This window comes from Rana temporaria, chromosome 3 (genome assembly GCF_905171775.1).
Source record: "Rana temporaria chromosome 3, aRanTem1.1, whole genome shotgun sequence".
NCBI classification, from domain to species: Eukaryota; Metazoa; Chordata; class Amphibia; order Anura; family Ranidae; genus Rana; species Rana temporaria.
In genome coordinates this window covers 410,526,729-410,548,563 of record NC_053491.1, presented here as the reverse complement: position 1 = coordinate 410,548,563, position 21,835 = coordinate 410,526,729, and the positions used below count along the sequence as shown (strand labels likewise).

At 47.5% G+C, this 21,835-nt stretch overlaps 1 protein-coding gene across 3 annotated transcripts in view; it reads left to right on the top strand.

Annotated features, from left to right (window-relative positions):
* The first annotated feature begins 17,285 nt into the window (after window positions 1–17,285).
* The window catches only part of OGDH (oxoglutarate dehydrogenase), a 94,460-nt gene continuing 89,910 nt past the window's right edge, over window positions 17,286–21,835 (top strand). For all 3 annotated transcript variants that reach the window (XM_040346036.1, XM_040346035.1, XM_040346037.1), the window contains exon 1: window positions 17,286–17,385. The gene's annotated coding sequence lies outside the window, so the exon portion shown is untranslated. The remainder of the gene's footprint in view (window positions 17,386–21,835) is intronic.

The window sequence follows — 21,835 nt, the reverse complement described above, 5'->3', positions numbered from 1 at the left end:
AATAAAGTCCAAACGTGCTCCAGTATAAAGGTGACTGAGTGCAATTAATCCAAAATCAGTGACCCACAGGAAAGAACCTCCACCAAATTGGTGGAGGTTCTTTCCTGTGGGTCACTGATCTTGGAGTGCTGGCTTCAGTGCTGGCTTGCATTATTATTGGTTTTATTGTTATTATTCCAGCGCTGAATTTTTCCTTTTTAAAGTTGTAAAGCCTAAACATTTTTTTAATGCATTCCTTGCATTAAGGTAAAAAATTTTGAGGTTTCAGCATCCCTCCTCACCCCCTCTTCTGCTTACTTGTGCCCTCTTTTGATCCAGCGCTGTGCATATCAGCAGGTTTTCTCTCCCCTCACTTCCGGACCTCTCTGGCTTTGCTGGGGCACTGGGAGCCATAAGCTCCTAGTGCTGTCAATCAATCAAAGCCAGGGAGCTGGGGGTCGAGCCGAGCCCCACTGTCTGTGTCAACGGACGCAGCAGCGAGGCTCGGGTGCGAGCACGCACGAGTGTCCCTATGGGAAAGCGTGTTCGCATAGAGGCACTGAAAAGAGGGAAGGGGTCAGGAGAGCTGGCGGGGGGACCCAAATAGAGGAAGTTTGCGGACGCTTTGTGCAATTCCATTGCAAAGAGCAGGTAAGTATAGACATGTTTGTTATAAATAAATAAAAATCACTTTAAGATGAGGATCTGACTCCCTCCTGTGTGACCCCCTCCCCTTCTGCTCCCTCAGTTTGTGCCCCAGCCTCTCCTCCAAGGAAGGCTCTTTCTAAAACTAGGGGTGTACCCTCCAGCCTCCGTGAGGGTCTGCAGGAGGAGCAGGCCCGGCAGACCCACCATATAGGGGAGATGGTCGGAGACCTGAGGTGGGTGGCGGACAGCCTGGCATCCTTCTCCTCCTCTGTCCAGCAGGCCCTCACCCACCATGCTGACCGGGGGGACCGACAGAATGAGACCCTGGAGGATGTTAGTGGCAACTGCGCAGCCATTGTGACCTGTCTGGTTGAACAGCAGGATGCCACTGCATTATTAACTTCGGAGGTGAGCAGGTTGGCAGGTGCGTGGAGGCCAACACTGCTGCTGTGCGGGAGGAGGGGAGACTTACCCGACGGCAGTTGAGGATCACCACCACATGGCAGATGAGGATGTTGGGACAGACCAACACCGTCCTTAACCGCCTGGCCAACGCCATGGAGGGCTTGCAGGCACCACCTGCCAGGAGAGATGAAGTAGGGGTTGATGCTCCCCCCCCTCCATCCCCACCCCATGCTCCACCACGGCGTCTGAGGAGCCAGAGCCGGGGCACCCCAAGGATGTCCAAAAGAAAAAAATTATTTATGACCATTTTTTTTATTTTTGGTGGCTCAGATTATGAGCTTGTTTTTTGGTTATGCTCAGATTTTGAGTTTTTTTTTTAATTGATGCTCAGATTATGAGCTTTTTTTTTATTTTGTAGCTGCCCCTGGCATGTTGGCACACAGATGTGAGATCCAGAAAGTGTGGGTGCTCTGCTTGTTCAGCTCGTCCGTCTTGGTGCTGCTGTAGTTGCTTTCCAGCTGACCTGTGGCCATCTGTTGCTAACTTGCCCCTGCTTTTATAAAGTGCAAATTTGCCCCGGCCAAACAGCTTGCGCGCTTTGGGAGCAAAATGCGCCTCACACGCGCAAGTTTATAAATCAGTGGCAGTTCCTCATTTGCATATTTGCTGAGGGAAAACCATGAGAGCGCAAGTTGCTCCCTGAGCAAAATTGCCCCTTAATTGCGCCGGGGCAGAGAAACTGCCTCCGTGCAAAAATGGCACATTTCAGGCTTAGCTTGCTTTCTGGGTCACCCGCAAATTTGCCTGGGAGCAAATCTGTACTTGCGCGGCGCAAATCACACTTGCTCCCGCGCAAGTCGTACCTGAATCTGAGCCATTGTTTTAGCAGACGCCCTAGGGAATAAAATGATGGTTTTTGCAACTTCTTATGTTACACAGTATTTGCGCAGCAATTTTTCAAACGTGTTTTTTTTTTTAAAGAAACTGTTTCATTCATAAAAAAACAAAACAAAAAACATTAAAGTTTTATGCTTTAATTTTTTTTTACAGGTTACATGTTTAGCGTTACAGAGGAGATCTAGTGCTAGAATTATTGCTCTCGCTCTAACGATCATGGAGTATGTAACCTGTGTGTATCTGGCTCTGATACTAACCAGTGCCAACACAGCCACTGACTACTAGTATCTCTCCCCAGCCTGTCCCCACACACCCTCTCACCTGCTGACCTGTGGAGGGGGGAATCCCTCCTGCAGTGTTATTGTGTCTACCTGTGAATACAATGATCAGTGTTGCTAACTATAGCTGGCAGCACTGATTGTTTTGGGAAAAACTTGTCAGACAGGTTGACTTATGTAAAACCAGCAAGCCCATACATAGATCGACTATGGCTGGTCTCTGCTTAATTGGCGTAATCTCAATCCATATATGGCCCGCTTATGCCCTAAGCAGTCCCTAAACATCCTTCCACAAACCTTTACATTTTTCCTTTCCAGATTGCTTCATCCTCCTCACCTGTGCATACTCTCCACACTTCTCTCCTGTACATACTGCTCACTGTCATACCCTCCACACTTCTCTCCTATACATAGTGCCCGCTGTCATACCCTACACACTCCTCTCCTGTATGTACATAGTGCCTGCTGTCATACACTTCTCTCCTGTACATAGTGCCCACTGTCGTACCCTCCACACTCCTTTCCTATACATAGTGCCCACTGTCATACCTTACACACTTCTCTCCTATACATAGTGCCCACCGTCATACCCTCCACACTCCTCTCCTGTACATACTGCTCACTCTCATACACTCCACACTCCTCTCCTATACATAGTGCCCACTGTCATACCCTCTACACTTCTCCCCGATACATAGTGCCCACCATCATACCCTCCACACTTCTTTTCTGTACATACTGCTCACTGTCATACCCTCCACACTTCTCTCCTGTATATAGTGCCCACTGTCATATCCTCCACACTCCTCTCCTGTACATACTGCTCACTGTCATACCCTCCACACTTCTCTCCTATACATTGTGCCCACTGTCATACCCTCCACACTCCTCTTCTGTACATAATGCCCACTGTCATACTCTCCACTCTTGTTCTGTACATACTACTCACTGTCTTACCCTCCACACTCATCTCATTTACATACTGCTCAGTATCATACCATCCACACTTCTCTTCTGTACATACTGCCCACCTTCATAAACTCCTCTATTGTACATAGTGCCAGCTGTCATACCCTCCACATTCCTCTCCTGTACATACTCCCTATTGTCATACCCTCCACACTCTTCTCCTGTACATACTGCTCACTGTCTTACCCTCCACACTCATCTCATGTACATACCGCTCAGTATCATACCGTCCACACTCCTCTCCTGTACATACTGCCAGTCACGATCATTCCAGAGAGAGGCAGAATGCCTATGTAAACAAGGCAGATTGCCATTCTGACAGGGGAGAAGATAGAGATCTTGCTAACCAGGAACACGGATCTCTGTCTTCACCCAGTCAGAGCAGTGCCGTATCACAAAAAATGGCCTGGTCATTCATTAGGGGGGGGGGGCTGTAAAAGCTTCAGAGGCTGAAATGGTTAAAGCATGATGCAGGCCTGAACAGTACAGAGAGATCAGCAAATGAAAATAACATGTGGGGCATGGTATGAGATAAATGATATATTATGTTTATAGAGGTACACCTGTAAGGGCTGCTAATAGACTCTACCCCACTGATTACCTCAACTCTGAAAATCCTCCCATACCTCTGACACCTTGGGTTCCGTCATCTCACCAGCTGGGGTAGTAAATAGAGACTCACGCAGTATTAACCTCTTGACGACCGAGGACGTCCGTGGGATGTCCTCGGCTTTGTGCAGTGATATCTGAATGATGTCTGCTGCTACAGGCATCATTCAGATATCACTGTCTTCAGCCGCCGATTCTCTGCACCATAAGAATGATCAAAGTGGTGGTTTCGCCGCTTGATCGTTCTTAGAGGCAGCGGGAGGGGACGTCCCCCCCCCACCACCATCCAGTGCTTTCTGGGCTCTCCTGTGCCATCGGGGGCCCGGAGAGCGAATCGGTTGGCGCTGGAAGGCATAGAGATGACTGGTGACCATATGGTCACCAGTCATCTCTATGACCGTCGGAGGCCCGGGCGTGACATTATGACGTCACGCCCGGTACCCGGAAGTAAACAAAGCCGCAATCGCGGCTGTTGGCATGTGATCGGTGATTTTTTTTTCACCGATTTCATGCTTGTAAGCCTGGAGGAGAGATGTGGGGTCTTATTAACCCCACATCTCTCCATAAAGAGGACCTGTCACACTGATTCCTATTACAAGGGATGTTTACATTCCTTGTAATAGGAATAAAAGTGATAAAAAAAATGTAAAAAAAAGTGTAAAAATTAAAAAAATTAAGTAAAATAAATATTAAAAAAAAAACATTTTTTTTCTCAAAACGCCCCTGTCCCCGTTATCTCGCATGAAGAAGTGAACACGCATGCAGGTCCCGCCCACATATGTAAACGCTGTTCAAACCCCACATGTGAGGTATCGTTGCGTGCGTTAGAGCGTGTGCAACAATTTTAGCACTAGACCTCCTCTGAAACTCGAAAATAGTAACCTGTAAAAAATGTTAAAGCGTCACCTATTGAGATTTTTAAGTACCGAAGTTTGGCGCCATTCCATGAGTGTGCGCAATTTTAAAGCGTGACATGTTAGGTATCTATTTACTCGGCGTAACATCCTCTTTCACATTGTACAAAAAAATTGGGCTAACTTTACTGTTTTGTTATTTTTTAATTCATGAAACCGTTTTTTTTCCAAAAAAAGGCGTTTGAAAAATTATTGCGCAAATACCGTGCAAGAAAAAAAGTTGCAATGACCGCCATTTTATTCCCTAGGGTGTCTGCTAAAAAATATATATAATGTTTGGGGGTTCTGATTAATTTTCTAGCAAAAAATGTAATTGTGATTTTTACATGAAGGAGAGAAGTGCCAAAATTGGCCCGGTGGGTAAAGTGGTTAAAGCGGTCCTCCACCCTAAAGTGGAGTCCCGCTGATCGGCACCCTCCCCCCCTCCGGTGTCACATTTGACACCTTTCAGGGGGGAGGGGGGTGCAGACACCTGTCTAAAGACAGGTATTTGCACCCACTTCCGGCCACACGATACGGGCGAAAGACGGGCATTCCGTCACATCCCGTCTGTCGCCCGTTGTGTGCTGGGAACACTCGGCTCCCAGCACACAGCGTGTGAGCCAATCGGCGGGCGCAGCGCGACTCGCGCATGCGCCGTAGGGAACCGGGCAGTGAAGCCGCAGCGCTTCACTTCCTGGTTCCCTCAGCGTGGATGGCGGGGGGAGCAGCAGAGTGACGAGCGATCGCTCGTGCTCTGCTGCGATCGGCGCTGGACTCCAGGACAGGTAAGTGTCCTAATATTAAAAGTCAGCAGCTGCAGTATTTGTAGCTGCTGACTTTTAATATTTTGTTCCCATGGCACATCCGCTTTAAGGAAAGAGTTTAAATATATTTACTTGTATTATCAACACAAGATACAGATACATATATCAACTTTGTCAGTAATGGAAACACTCCTGTATACACCGCCCTTCATCCCAAACTTATCAAAAAACACAATATATATTGGTGTAAGGTCCCCTTAGTTGTAATTGAAGACAACTATTAACTAAATCACATAAACCTATGTGAACAGGTTAACAGGAGAGTAGATGCCTGACAATCTTATGTGTCAGATCTCTCCCTTCTGCCTCCTCAACTCACAGGCCAGCAATCCTGCACAATATGGAAAAACAGTATAAACAATCTTATAATCAATAGGATGGCACCCCGTACACACGACCGGATCGACGGACCAGTTTCAGCAGACATGTTCGGTCGTGTGTAGGCCCGACCGGACAATTGTCCGGCGGATCAGACAGTTTCCAGCGGACAAAAATTTCTTAGCATGCTAAGAAATCTGTCCGCTGGAAACCTGTCCGTCGGACGTGTTTGGTCGTCTGTACAGACTCACCGGACACGTCCGATCGGCCGCCATCCCTCGCATGCGTCGTACTGATTCGACGCATGCGTGGAAGCTTTGAACTTCCAGGGCCGCCCACGTCGCCGCGTCATCGTCGCGGCGACGGCACGGCCACGTCCTCGCGTATTGTTTACGCGCGGATTTCTGTCTGATGGTGTGTACAACCATCAGACAGAAATCTCCGGGTGGACATGTCCGCTGAAAACGGTCCGGCGGACCGTTTTCAGCGGACTGTCCGTCCGTGTGTACGAGGCCTTAGCAGTTCAATGCAATTAGAACAGATGAGGGGAGAAGATGACAAAAGGGTGAAAAAAAGTGTATTCCTTGAAATCCAGATATCTTCAGCTAGCCTCTTTATGTTGTAGATAAAGGAATCCAAAATGGCAAGGTATAGCAAAAATAACAAAGCTGTACAGTGGAACCTCGGATAGCGAGTAATGCGATCAACAAGCGTTTCGCAATACGAGCACTGTATTTCTAAAAATCCTAACTCGGTTTGCAAGTGTTGTCTCGCAAAACGAGCAGGATTCAGTCCAAAGGGCTGTGCAGTATGGCTTTTGGCCTGAGGTTGGAGGGGGCGCAGGCGCCGATCGTGGCCATTTAGAAATGCACGGAAAGGCCCGAGGACAGTTCTGCTGACCTCGGCAAACCTCCGGAAGGCTCGCGAACTGAGTCTTTCCGAGGTTTGCCGAGGTCAGCCGAACTGTCCTTGGGCCTTTCTTCCCATTTCGGAGGCTCTCTGGCGCCCCCCGCCTCTGGCTGCATGCGGTATTTCATGCCATTGAAGTCAATGTGGAACTAATTATTTTTGTTTACATTGACTTCAATACTTTAATGGGGAAACTTGCTTTGATATGCGAGTACTTTGGATTACGAGCATTCTCCTGGAATAGATTATGCTCGTAATCCAAGGTTTCACTGTAACTTATCCTGGTAGTATTATAATTTCCTTCTTTTATGAACCTAAAGATGTCATCTGATGTGGCTACTGAAATCAGTAATGCGTGTACTGAGCATAGGCATCTACTTGCTGTGTCCGTTATAAAATAGGATTTAACTGCTGTGGGACTACAAGTACCACATGCTAAACTGTGTGGGTGATGTTTAACAGCAGTGTCCTTAACTATAACATGGGCTATGCCTGCTCACCACTCTGGAACTCTGATGGATTACATAACGGTGCAGATGATGAGAAGACTCCAGCCGGAACTCTCTCTCTGTATCTTGGCCCTGGATAATGGCGTCCGCCGCGCCACCCTGCAGCTCACTGGAATCTGAATTGCAGTCGCCTCTGGATGACCTGGAACACCCTCCGGTCCACTGCACTGAAGAAGCGATGCTGTCCGCAGAGATCCCTCTGGGTATAGCTGTCCAGCAACTCGCTGTGTAGGCCACGGATCATCAGCAAACTTACTGTTACACAGACCTCCTGCTGGCAGAGTCAAAACGGCGTCCAGAGAGGGTGATCTAGGCTGCGCCAGCATTCTGTTCCTTGTAGTTCAGATCATTCCTGCTTGCACAGTCACTTCAGCATTCTGAACTACACGTCCCATGATACTTTGCTCTACATCCTTACATGGGAAAAGGGAAATTAACACATAGAGTCCAGCAAACACTAGAGGGAGCCAACCCCACATTAACAACACAGAAAATGTCTCTAAATTATAAGCAACCTGACCCTGGCTACATGTTAATTTATAAAGAACTTACAGCACCTTTCAGATGGGATCTGTTTTGCATGAATGTGTAATTTTACGCTTTGATCTTGTGGGCGCAGTACGTTTTTATTGTATGACCTCTCTCACTAGTTCTCACCTTGAACGCTGTTTTTCTACAGAGTTTCTTATCTGCTGAAGTCAAACATACAGGACATCAGGTCATCCAGGAACCATGCGTCATCATTACACACATTATGTGGAATCCCACAGCTGATCCTGTCCATAGAAGACACAATGCGATAACAACTTCCAGGGACACTTAGTTGATGGGCAATTCAGGCTGCACATTTTGTATAAAACACCTTGTACTGATATATTAAATTGTAATCATTTTAACAACTTGATCTGTACACAATAAGCACAAATTAAACAACATGTCCCCAATGTGACCTAGCCTTTGAATGTGTTTATGCCACTCTGGTCCAGGCATGTGATTTCCCATGTGTCATGCACACGGTCGTTTTCTGTGATGAAAAAAATGACGTTTTTAAAAACGTCACTTTAATTGACCGTGTGTGGGGGAAAACGTCGTTTTATGTCTTCTAAAAAACGACCAAAAAAAATTGAAGCATGCTTCAATTTTATGTGTCGTTTTTCAAAACGTCAACTTTTACTTCACAGAAATTGACCGTGTGTAGCAAAAACGTTGTTTAAAACAATGTTTTTTCATCCGCGCATGCCCAGAAGCTACTTATGAAGCGAGCTTTAATGGAAAAACGTGGTGGAACGTAACCTCGCTTTGCTATAACATTGTGAGAAAAACGATGGTGTGTAGGCAACTTCTTCTTTGAAAATTGAAGTTTTTTACTTCACAGAAAATGTCGTTTTTTTTCATCACATAAAGTGATAGTGTGTATGCGGCATCAGCGAGCACTGGCTGCAGAGGAGAGGAGAGAGAGATTGACAGTGGCTGAAATGGCTGGGAGCAGTGACTTCCCCCATAGGCTCCTATATCCCATTCATTGCCAGCGCTCCCTCCCCTTCCCTGCAGCAGCCACTGGCTAAAACAGGGGAGCCAGACCACGTGACCAGATTAGAGCAGCATAAAAATAAGTTTCTATATACATCTATCTTACACAGGTTAGTAAGCATAGGTGTTAGGAGGATTTTAGGATCAGTAAGGATTATCCTGGAATTCTACTTTAAGTTGGCCATAGATCAGTGGCGACCCCTAATGCAAGGTGCACGGGCGCCACCCTCCCAATCCATGCACCAGGCCCCCTTATCTACGTGTGGGGCGATAAACGCATGGATTCTAATGAGGTTTTGGATTGTTTGCCCCCCCCCCCAAAAAATATACCACCATCCGCCACTGGCCATAGATGGATCAAAATTTGGTTCAGCAGGGACCAGCCAAATTCCCATGGTCACCCCTGCACAACAGAAGTGGATCATTAGATCAACTTTTGTCAACCAGAAATGCTAAAAAAATGTTGTTGATATTTTGACGACTGCAACCGCTGATCAGTGTACTTTGACAGTGGAGAGTCCTATGGGGAAGTATTCCTGCATACATCTCACTGATGTGGATGAAGAAATCTGTTTTTTGTTTGTTTTTTCATTCAGCTGAATGAAAAAAAATCTATCTATGGCCAGCTTTAACCTCTTCAATACCTGTCACTTTTACCCCCTTCCTGCCAAGGCCAATTTTCAGCTATCAGTGCTGTTGCACTTTGAATGACAATTGCGCAGTTATACAACACTGTAAACTACACATATGACATTTTTATAATTTTTCTTTCTTTCTTTCTTTCTTTCTTTCTTTCTTTCTTTCTTTCTTTCTTTCTTTCTTTCTTTCTTTCTTTCTTTGTGTAAATCGAGCTTTCCTTTGGTGGTATTTAATTACCACTGTTTTTTTTTTCCTGCTAAATAAATAAAAAAATGGCCAAAAATGTTGAAAAAAATATGTTTTTCTTCATCTCTGTTATAACATCTTGCAAATAAATAATCTTTTTTAGTGTGCCCTGTTCGCACTTCCACACAGCTGTCAGCTAGGGGGCAGAGGGGTACGGAAAACTGCACCACGTGAAAATGAATGGAATGCCACTTTGTGACATTTCTAATAAGTTAAATATGTTGTTCACTTCTGGAAAAAAATTAAAGTCAGCAGCTACAACTACTGTAGCTGCTGACTTTAAATATAGAGTAAGTTGCATAGTTGCCAACTGTCCCGAATTTCCCAGGACATTCCCGGTACTTGTCGTTAAGGTTCCCCTATCGGGATGGTTCCTGTAAGGACTGCGCTGGCGCAATCCTTGCTGACGGAAATCTCATTCTTTAACATCCAGGCTCATTCTTTAACATCCCCGTGGATTGGAGGATGTTAAAAAAAGAGCCAGGAGGCCGAGCGAAGCGAGGATGTAAGGCCGACTGGCCACTTTCCTCAAATTCCACGTCGCCCTGGATGCCGGCCGAGGTTCGGAGATTTCGGTCGGCAAGGATTGCGCCTGTGCAGTCCTTACAGGAACCATCTCGATAGCCGGAACCATATCAACAGATCACCGGTCTTACCGTATCCCGGGAAATGTCCCAGGAAATCGCTGATTTACAGATTTTTCGCCGCTGCTAGAGGTCCGTGGCCGGCACTGGTGAATTGTCTCCACCGGCCACCATTTTACAGAAGACCAGCTATCGTGAGGAAGAAACAAAAGGCGGAACCCAGGCTCTGCCTCTTGGTTCTTCCTTTCGGCCTCCACAAGCTGGTCTTTTGTAAATGGCGTGGAGACCAAATCACCAGTGGCATCACTACTGGGTGCGGCCCGCACCCGGGTGAAGAGGGTTGATAGTGTCTTCCCCTGCCAGAGTTCTGGGACTCCCACATTTTTCTTCCCCCACTATGGCATGCCTAGAAATGAATTCCCTGCCCCCTTTTTATAATAAGACCTTGCCTACGGACGAAAAAAATGTCCCTATAAATTTTTGGGCAACTATGAGTAAGGACAGGGCTGATTCTTCACTAGTCTCCGGGTTCCTGACGCTGGCATCTTTTGGCCCTTAAAGTAGTCGGGTCATGGTGTGTACATAAACTCCAAAACAAAAATGTAATAAATTGCAGCTTTCCAGGTTTTAGTTGTTAGATGTGGCTGCATTTATTATTTTATTTTCCAGATTTTTCCCTTTGTTTTCAACTGGTGATCCTGTGAATCCTAACCTTTTCATCTCTGAGTGACTATACAAACTCCTCCACTGTAGTTATGAAAAATAATTAATGCACATTTTTTTCCTGCAAAAATATGTTCATTTATTATTTTTTTCATCAAAGGTGAACTTATCCTTTAGGCCCCGTACTCACGACCAAACATGTCTGCTGAAACTGGTCCGCAGACCAGTTTCAGCAGACATGTTTGGCCGTGTGTTGGCCCGAGCGGACCATTTTGGGACGGATCGGACAGGTTTCCAGCGGACAACTGTTTCCCGGACTTGTTTTAAAACAGTCCGCTGGAAACCTGTCCGCCCGGACATGTACGGTCGTCTGTACAGACCTACCGTACATGTCCTGCCGCCCGCATCCCTCGCATGCGTCGAATGACTTCGACGCATGCGTGGAAGCATTTTTAAGGCGGCCCGCCCACGTCGCCGCGTCATTGTCGCGGCGACACCGCGTCATCGACGCGGCGACACCGCGGACACGCCCCGCGTAATGTTTACGCGCGGGCTTCTGTTCGATGGTGTGTATAGCCATCGAACAGAAGTCCCCGGGCAGTCCCCGGCCAGACATGTCCGATGGAAACGGTCTGCAGACCGTTTTCATCGGACATGTCCTGCCGTGAGTACAAGGCCTTAAAGGAACACAAAAGTCAAAATTTTTAGTTTTTAAAATAACAAACATGTTATACTTACCTCCACTGTGCAGCTCGTTTTGCACGGAGTGGCCCCGATCCTGGTCTTCTGGGGTCCCTCGGCGGCTGTCTCGGAGCTCGCATGGTGGAAAGCTTTTGCGTGCGCGTTCCAGTGATACAGCAGCGGCCATAGCCGCCGACTGTATCACTCGGCCCCGCCCCCCAGCGCGCCGCGTCATCTGCTGTGATTGACAGCAGCGCCAGCCAATGGCTGCGCTGCTATCAATCCGCCCAGCGGTACCATCGGATGTTTTTTCACCTTAATCCATAGGATGCATTAAGGTGAAAAAACATTTACCTTTACAACCCCTTTAACTGCTTTCCACCCGCGCCATTGTAAAATAACAGTCAAGCAGGAACCCGGCTTGATTTCTAGCCAGCTACGTCCACCGGACCCAGCAGATGACTGATCGGTGTACCGGCCCGCTACTGACTGTTGACAGTATGTAAAAATTGTTTTACAAAAATGTGAAAAATATGTAGTTTTCTTAATTTTCTCAAAAATTGAGAGAAAAAAAATTATAACCTCAAAAAATGCGCCCTGCCGCTTACTAAATACCTTTGACTGTCTACTTTCCAAAAAAAAAAAACATTTGGGGCATATTTGTACTGTCCTAGCATTTTTGGGTCTCAAGAAATGAGATAGGCCTTCAGTACATCAGGAATGGTAGATTTTCAGATATACTGTATATCAGGGCTCAAAATTTCAAGCCCTGAGCTTCTAGCCAGGCCTCAAGTGTTACTCGCCACCTGTTGCCTCACCTAACCCATACACTGCCCCGCCCCTAATTCTGCCCCTAAACACGCCCTTGTAGATTATCTCTTGGAATGACACTGTTAAATGTTTTATGCCAAATCAAGTTACACAATGAAATATTACCAACAACAACTTTAACAAAATGGGACAGGGCACTGAGGCAGACCAGAGGGACAGGGCACTGGGGCAGACTAGAGGGACATGGCATTGGGGGAAGACCAGAGGGACATGGCACTGGGGCAAACCAGGGGCATATGGCACTGGGGCAAACCAGAGGCATATGGCACTGGGGGGGAAGACCAGAGGGACATGGCACTGGGGCAAACCAGAGGGACATGGCACGGGGGCAAACCAGAGGGATATGGCACTGGGGCAAACCAGAAGCATATGGCACTGGGGGGGAAGACCAGAGGGACATGGCACTGGGGCAAACCAGAGGGACATGGCTCTGGGGCAAACCAGAGGGACATGGCACTGGGGCAAACCAGAGGGATATGGCACTGGGGCAAACCAGAGGGATATGGCACTGGGACAAACCAGAGGGATATAGCACTGGGGCAAACCAGAGGGATATGGCACTGGGGCAAACCAGAGGGACATGGCACTGGGGCAAACCAGAGGGACATGGACTTTTTTAATTCTGCAAATATTGCTCTCCCTCTTCTTATGTACAAGACTCCCTCCTCCTCCTCTGCCTTCTCTCTCTAGAACCAGGTCTTTTCCCCCATTCTCTTGCTGTCTCCTCTGCAACCCCCATCCATCCTCCTCTCTCTCTCTCCCTCTCCTATTCTACCCACTCTCATAATCAGGAGCCCCTGTTCCCCCTTTCATTCAGTCGGGCAGTGAGGAGGGAGTACAATCCAGCACCAAGATTCACACACCTGCATAGCCATTGACACCACAACACAGCGCACACTGACATCGCACAGCATACTGCCGCTCTCTTGTCAGGGCAACTCTTGGTGAGCGCTGTGCTGCACTGCCTACCTGGGACACCCAGAGTGGTGATAATCGCAGTCCTCCAGCTCACTTGTTCCTTCCTGCTCTCTGCTCTCCAGCTGCATTGGTCAGGTTGGGAAGCCAGGCTCAGAGAGGTCATACTATCAGGTCCCATGGCTTAACGAGAATTGTAAGGAGAGCACCTGTGTACTGCTCTGCATGTGTGCGGCTCACCCGACTACTTTTCCTGGGCACGCACCTTTCCTCTTCGGCCGCCAATCGCAGCGTGGCTCTAAGTGTAGGCACAGATTGGACTGTTGGTCATGCAGAACTGTTATCACTCGCCCACAGCTTAAATCCACTCGCCAAATGCTAACAGGCGAGTGGAAATTTTGAGGGCTGCTGTATATGCCATAGTTTGTGCACCCTATAACTTTCCTGCAGACTAAATAATATACACTGATCTGGGTTGTTTTCACCAAAGAAATGTAGCAGTATACATTTTGGCCTAAAATTATGAAGAAACATTGTTTTCTGTCTGCCCTTGCGGAAAGCTGTATTCAGTAATTTTTCTGCAGAAAAAATGCAACTCTTCACACAAGAGTGAACCCGCCCTTACTTTAACAGAAACCTGAATGTAAGCATGAAAATATGCACTTTGCTTGCCTATACATTTTTTTAGTATTGTATCATTTATCAGGATATAGATCATATTTACATAATGTATATGATGATAAACTATGTTTATGTAAATATATTTGTCCGGGCTAAAATAGTACATAAATTTTGTTCTCTGTCTGTTGGTTGTGGAAGGTATCTTATCACTTATTTGTGATAAGAATTCTGCTGTCATCATGGTGTTCAGTACTTTTCTTCTCCCATGGAGGGTGTGTCTTCAGAAGGACAATGACATCTCAGGGACAATCGCAGTGCTTCTTGCAGCATAGACACATAGCCAGATTCATGTAGAGTTACGCCGGCGTATAAGTAGATACGCCGTCGTAACTCTGAATCTGCGCCGTCCTATATTTAAGTGTATTCTCAAATTGAGATACACTTAAATCTAACTAAGATACGACCGTCTGCGCCGTTGTATCTTAGCTGTCTATTTACGCCGGCCGCTAGGGGCGTGTACGCTGATTTACGCGTAGAATGCGTAAATCAGCGTGATACGCCTATTCACGAACGTACGCTTGCCCGTCGCAGTACAGATACGCCGTTTACGTAAGGCGTTTTCAGGCCTAAAGTTATTCCACCAAAAAGATGGTCTCAACTTTGTGGGAACAGTTTGGGGAGGGCCCCTTTCTGTTCCAACATGACTGCGCACCAGTGCACAAATCAAGGTCCATAAAGCCATGGATGAGCAAGTTTGGAGTGGAGGAACTTTCCTTGCCTGCACAGAGTCCTGACCTAAACCCGATAGAACTCCTTTGGGATGAATTAGAGCAGAGACTACGAGACAGGCCTTCTTGTCCAATATCAGTGCCTGACCTCACAAATGCACTTCTGCAAGAATGGTAAAAGATTCCCATAGACAAACTCATAAACCTTGTGGACGATATTCCCAGAAGAGTTGAAGCTGTTATAGATGAAAAGGGTGGGCCAACTCAATATTAAACCCTACGGACTATTAAAGTTCATGTGCGTGTAAAGACAGGTGTCCCAATACTTTTGGTAATCCCATAGCTCCCAACTGTCCCTGATTTTGAGGGAATGTCCCTGATTTGGAGCAATGTCCCTCTGTCCCTCATTCCTCCTCATTTGTTCCTCATTTTGGTCTGATCTATACAGTTGCATAAAAAAATGCACTATTTATCTATCAGAAAAGTGTTTTCCAGCACAAAACCTTCCATCTGATTTCTAACTTGCTGCATTTGTAAATTCCAAAAGCCAATATAAAGGAAAAGTAGTTGTACAAAAAGCACTTGTGGGTTTAACCAATTTTATTTTTTGTATAATTCTCCTTTAAGGGGGCGTGGTTGGTGGTGTGTCCTATGCCTGCATACTTTTGCTGATAGGTGTCCCTCATTCCCATGTCAAAAAGTTGGGAGGTATGGTATCTGCCTGCTCATAGTGATCCTTGGAATGTAAACCTGCATGCTGCATGCACAGCTTAGCTTACAGTGATCACCAGGCCAATTCTGTGCGCCGGTATGACTAGCTGTTGTGTATGTGCAAAGCTCCCAACTGTCCCTGATTTTCAGGGAATGTCCCTTATTTGGAGCAATGTCCCTCATTCCTCCTCATTTGTCCCTCATTTTGGTCTGATCTATATAGTTGTATATAAAATGCACTTTGTATCTATCAAAAAGTGTTTTCCAGCGCTAAACCTTTCATCTGATTTCTACATTGTTGCATTTGTAAATTCTAAAAGCCAATATAAAGGAATAAGTAGTTGTAAAAAAGTGCTTGTGGGTTTAACCAATCTTGTTTTTTTTTTGTACAATTCTCCTTTAAGGGGGCATGGCCAGGGGTGTGTCCTATGCTACATACTTTTGCTGATAGGTGTCCCTCATTCCCATCTCAAAAAGTTGGGAGGTATGGATGCGTCATTTCCTGCCGGTCAGTGAAGATGGTGGCGCTGGCAAGTGAGCGACAGGAAGGTCCGTATCCTCTCCTAAGTTGTATTTTTAGGCTTGACATGTTGGGTATCTATTCACTGGGTGCAACCTCACCATTTTTATTTTACCCCCAAAAATGAATATATTGCATTTATGTGCCCTAAAACTATTTTTTTTTTGTTTTTACTGAAAAATTGTGTTTGATAAACCTTTACTCAAACAATGTGTGACATAATATATTGGAACTACCACTATTTTATTTTCCAGGGTCTTTTTACAGAAAATATACTGTGCAAATTATATATATATATACACATATTGGGCTAGATTCAGAAAGCCCGCCGTAACTTTATGCGGGCGTAGCGTATCCGAGATACGCTACGCCGCCGTAACTTAGTGAGGCAGGTTCTGTATTCTCAAAGAACCTGCGCCCTAAGTTACGGCGGCGTAGCGTAAATCTGCCGGCGTAAGCGCGCCTAATTCAAATTGTGTGGAGGTGGGCGTGTTTTATGTAAATAAAACATGACCCCACGTAAACTACGTCTCTAACGAACGGCGCATGCGCCGTCCGTGAACGTATCCCAGTGTGCATGCCCCTTAATCACGTCGCAAATAGTCAATGCTTTCGACGTGAATGTAATTTACGCTAAGCCCTATTCGCGAACGACTTACGCAAACTACGTAAAATTCGACGCTGTCCCGACGTCCATACTTAACATTGGCTATGCCTCATATAACGGGAGTAACTTTACGCCGGAAAAAGCCTTACGCAAACGACGTAAAAAAATCCGCCGGGCGCACGTACGTTTCTGAATCGGCGTATCTAGCTCATTAGCATATTCCACACTGAAATCAACGGAAGCGCCACTTAGCGGCCAGCGTAAATATGCATCCTAAGATACGACGGCGTAGGAGACTTACGCCGGTCGTATCTTAGCAACATTTAAGCGTATCTCCATTTGAGCATACGCTTAAAGTTGCGACGGAGTGGATTCGGACTTACGTCAGCGTATCTACCGATACGCCCGTCGTAAGTGTTACTGAATCTAGCCTCTATATATGCAAAAATGTCTCTGGCAGCAAAAAGGTCAAATGCCCATCTTCATTTTATTTAATGCCTCAATACAAGTATATTTCTTCCTGTCCAAAAGAAAAACAAGGCACTTTGGGTGTCAATTTTCCCAAAAGGGATTATTTGGCAAAAATAAATAAAAAATCCACTCTGACTTCACCAGATAAACCTCCTCTATGCCCTTCTGACTTGAACTATGTTGTCACAAGGACAAGGCTACTAATAAAGTTTTGCAAGAGTTGAAAAGCGCCGATAAAGCCGGAAGGGGTGTGGCGCCTACGCAATGCTGCAGGAGGCGGGGAAAATGCGTGAGGCGTGGAGTTCGCAGCCGTGGCCGCGCCCTCCAACTCTCCCAGCCAGTCGCCAGGCGGGAGCCGGACGGAGCGGACGGCAAGGGCTGCGAACTGTACGCCAAGGTGAGACGGGCCTGCAGCGGAGGGGTCGTGGGAGGAGTTGGCGGGCATAGGGGCTACATAGAAGCGTGGCCTCGGGGACGGGGCTCCGGGAAGCTGCTCGGTGTAATTCCCCGCTGGTGTTATTCAGGCGTGAAGCCAATCACAGGGGTCCTAACAGCCGCAGGGACACTAGGGCGTCAGCTGTTGGCTAATGGAGAGCCCCCGTGGGCGTGTCATGCACTGCTGCATATAAGGTAGTGTGTCTTGAACTGTAGGGAGGTCATGTTAGGTGGGCTTGTGCCCGCATGGTGTGTGGAGGGCACACAGGGGCTGGCAGTGTGAGTAATACTGGAGGCATGGTGAGAGAACCTCCTCCACCTAACAAGGACACCAGGAGAGTCCCTATACCAGGTATCATTCTGACTGAGGCCATCAGGAGTCTAAATGCTCCGTTAGATATTCAGGAATCACCTGAACTGAGGAAAAGTTGTCAGAACTCTAGTTGGGATTGGGTTGAGGGATACTGGAGGGCCGGTCCGGTGTTCCTGGCTTTCCCTGGTATATGCTTCTCACCCTGCGGAGAGGAACCGTCCCTGGAATCTCGTATGACCTACATCATGGGAAAGCAACACTTTTCATCTTGGATGGAGTGAGGGGCGGTTATACCCCCTTGTGAGGCATTTATGGCTTCAGTGTCCCATTGGAGGGGAGGTTTGTCCTCACTTCCTGTACCATTGGAGGGGAGGTTTGTCCTCACTTCCTGTACCATTGGAGGGGAGGTTTGTCCTCACTTCCTGTACCATTGGAGGGGAGGTTTGTCCTCACTTCCTGTACCATTGGAGGGGAGGTTTGTCCTCACTTCCTGTACCATTGGAGGGGAGGTTTGTCCTCACTTCCTGTACCATTGGAGGGGAGGTTTGTCCTCACTTCCTGTACCATTGGAGGGGAGGTTTGTCCTCACTTCCTGTACCATTGGAGGGGAGGTTTGTCCTCACTTCCTGTACCATTGGAGGGGAGGTTTGTCCTCACTTCCTGTACCATTGGAGGGGAGGTTTGTCTTTGCTTCCTGTCCCAATGAAGGGGGGGGGGGCTCTTTCTGTGCCAACGAAGGGGGGGGGGGGGAAGCTCGTCCTCTCTTCCTGTCCCAATGAAGGGGGGGGGGAAGCTTGTCATCTCTTCCTGTCCCAATGAAGGGGGGGGGGAGCTCGTCCTCTCTTCCTGTCCCAATGAAGGGGGGGGGGGAAGCTCGTCCTCTCTTCCTGTCCCAATGAAGGGGGGGGGGGGAAAGGTCGTCCTCTCTTCCTGTCCCAATGGAGGGGTCGTCCTCTTCCTGTCCCAATGAAGGGGGGGGGGAAGCTCGTCCTCTCTTCCTGTCCCAATGAAGGGGGGGGGGGGGGCTCGTCCTCTCTTCCTGTCCCAATGAAGGGGGGGAATCTCGTCCTCTCTTCCTGTCCCAATGGAGGGGTCGTCCTCTCTTCCTGTCCCAATGAAGGGGGGGGGGGGAAGCTCGTCCTCTCTTCCTGTCCCAATGGAGGGCTCGTCCTCTCTTCCTGTCCCAATGAAGGGGGGGGGGAGAGCTCGTCCTCTCTTCCTGTCCCAATGAAGGGGGGGGGGGGGCTCGTCCTCTCTTCCTGTCCCAATGAAGGAGGGGGGAAGCTCGTCCTCTCTTCCTGTCCCAATGAAGGGGGGGGGGGGAGAGCTCGTCCTCTCTTCCTGTCCCAATGAAGGGGGGGGGGAGAGCTCGTCCTCTCTTCCTGTCCCAATGAAGGGGGGGGGGAGAGCTCGTCCTCTCTTCCTGTCCCAATGAAGGGGGGGGGGAGAGCTCGTCCTCTCTTCCTGTCCCAATGAAGGGGGGGGAAGCTCGTCCTCTCTTCCTGTCCCAATGAAGGGGGGGGGGAGAGCTCGTCCTCTCTTCCTGTCCCAATGAAGGGGGGGGAGCTCGTCCTCTCTTCCTGTCCCAATGGAGGGGGGGGGGGGAGCTCGTCCTCTCTTCCTGTCCCAATGGAGGGGGGGGGGGGGAGCTCGTCCTCTCTTCCTGTCCCAATGGAGGGGGGGGGGGGAGCTCGTCCTCTCTTCCTGTCCCAATGGAGGGGGGGGGGGCTCATCCTCTTCCTGTCCCAATGGAGCGGTCGTCCTCTCTTCCTGTCCCAATGGAGGGGTCGTCCTCTCTTCCTGTCCCAATGGGGGGGGGTGGGTTCGGCCCCGCTTCCTGTCCCAATGGTGGGGTGGGTTCGGCCTTGCTTCCTGTCCCATTCCCACAACAAGAAGTGAGTAAATCCCTCCAAAGTGGGGGAATCCTTTGCGGTCTCCAGAACTAGTGTCCCCTATTAGGAGTTCCCTTCTCTTCCTGTTACGGTGACCACTTTTTGGGATTTTCCTTCACTTTCGTGGTAAAGTCACACATACAGCGGTAATGGGCTTGTCACAGCAAGTAAACACTGGAAGCAGTTTTCTTCGTGTTCGCACTACAACACAGCCTAGGGCTGCATTTTGTTGCACCGTGCCGAGTCACATGGGAATGTACGGCAGCACATTGCCATGAATGAAGTGTACGTTTTGTATATTTATAATGATCTGTGCAAAAAAGGAGCCGTGTGGTGTGCTGAATTTCGCACTATACTGCCCCTCCCACTGCAGCCGACATGGAAAGCTTCTGGAGCGGTAAAGCGCTGTGGTGGGTCTGTTCTGTGATGATCACCAAGACAAATGGAAACCGTGACTCTCAAATAGGCTTGCACTGATACTGTTTTTTTTTTTTTTTTGGATGTATAGCGATAGTTTTGGTCAAGTGTTTGCTGATACCCATACTTTGCAGTGCGATTTTTATACTAAATGAGAAATGGGGCGTGGACCGCAGGCTATTTGTACCGGAATGCGTTGCAATTCCTGTCCAAATCGCATGCGATTTTTATTTATTTTTCCCACACGGCTTCTGATTTTGAACCCTGTATTAAAAGGAAAGCGCCATCTGGTGCCGCAGTCGCCAGCTTATTAACCACTTCCTTACCAAGCCTATTCTGGCACTCCTCTCCTTCATGCAAAAAATCATACTTTTTTTTGCTAGAAAATTACTCAGAAGCCCCAAACACTATATATGTTTTTCTAGCAGACACCATAGGCCAGTGATGGCGAACCTTGGCACCCCAGATGTTTTGGAACTACATTTCCCATGATGCTCAACTACACTGCAGAGTGCATGAGCATCATGGGAAATGTAGTTCCGAAACATCTGGGGTGCCAAGGTTCGCCATCACTGCCCTAGGGAATAAAATGGCGGTCATTGCAACTTTTTATATTGCACGGTATTTGTGCAATACTTTTTCAAATGCCTTTTTTTGGGGGGGGAGAAACAGTTTCATGAATTAAAAAATAACAAAACATTAAAGTTACCCCAATTTTTTTGTATAATGTGAAAGATTACGTTCGCCGAATAAATAGATACCGAACATGTCACGCTTTAAAATTGCGAACACTCAAGGAATGGCGCCAAACTTCAGTACTTAAAAATCTCCATAGGCGACACTTAATATTTTTTTTACAGGTTACCAGTTTAGAGGTGCAGAGGAGGTCTAGTGCTAGAATTGTTGCTCTCGCTCTAACGCACTCCCGTCACCTATAAGAACGATCAAGCGGCGGAACTCGTTCTTATGGTGCACAGAATCGCCAGCAGAAAACGGTGATATCTGAATGATGCCTGTAGCGGCAGGCAACATTCAGATATCCCCACTTAAAGTCTAGGACGTCATTTGACGTCCTTGGGTGAGAAATGGTTAAAAAAAAAAAATATAACTTGCATTAAAATGTACTTATTTCATCAAATCCAAATCTGCATAGTGTCCCCATCCCGCCGATGATAGAAAACGGCCGTTGGAGATGTTCCGGGACCCCTGTGGGTATAGAGCAGAAGTGATGTCCGCTTGGGGGGCAGTGCGCCTATACATCTCCTCCAGCCTTGTGAGCACCTTCAGCCGCCATGCTTTTCTATCATCTGAGGGACAAGATGAAGAATTGGATTTGACTAGATATGTACTTTAATGTAAGTTATAATCATTTTTGATAAACTGCTTATTGCTGCTCTAGATGGCGCTTCCCTTTCTATACTGGGTTCACACAGGAGCGGTGGGTGAAATGCCATCTGATTTGGACAGGAATCGCAGTACATTCTTGTTCAAATCGCATGCGATTCTTTGAAGTGTGATTTGCACCTATTTTTGTATGAATGCATATCGCACCACAAAGTTCGGTATTGGGAGTATTTTCACGAATACTCTTGTATATACTTGGTATAAGTGCATCCATAATCTCAATAACGGGACAGATATGAGTTGTTCTAACCCCTCTATGCCAGGGGTCTCAAACTGGCTGCCCTCCAGCTGTTGCGAAACTACAATTCCCATCATGCCTCTGTGTGTGGGAGTCGTGCTTTAACTGTCAGCCTTGAAAAGCCTCATGGGACTTGTAGTTTTAGCAA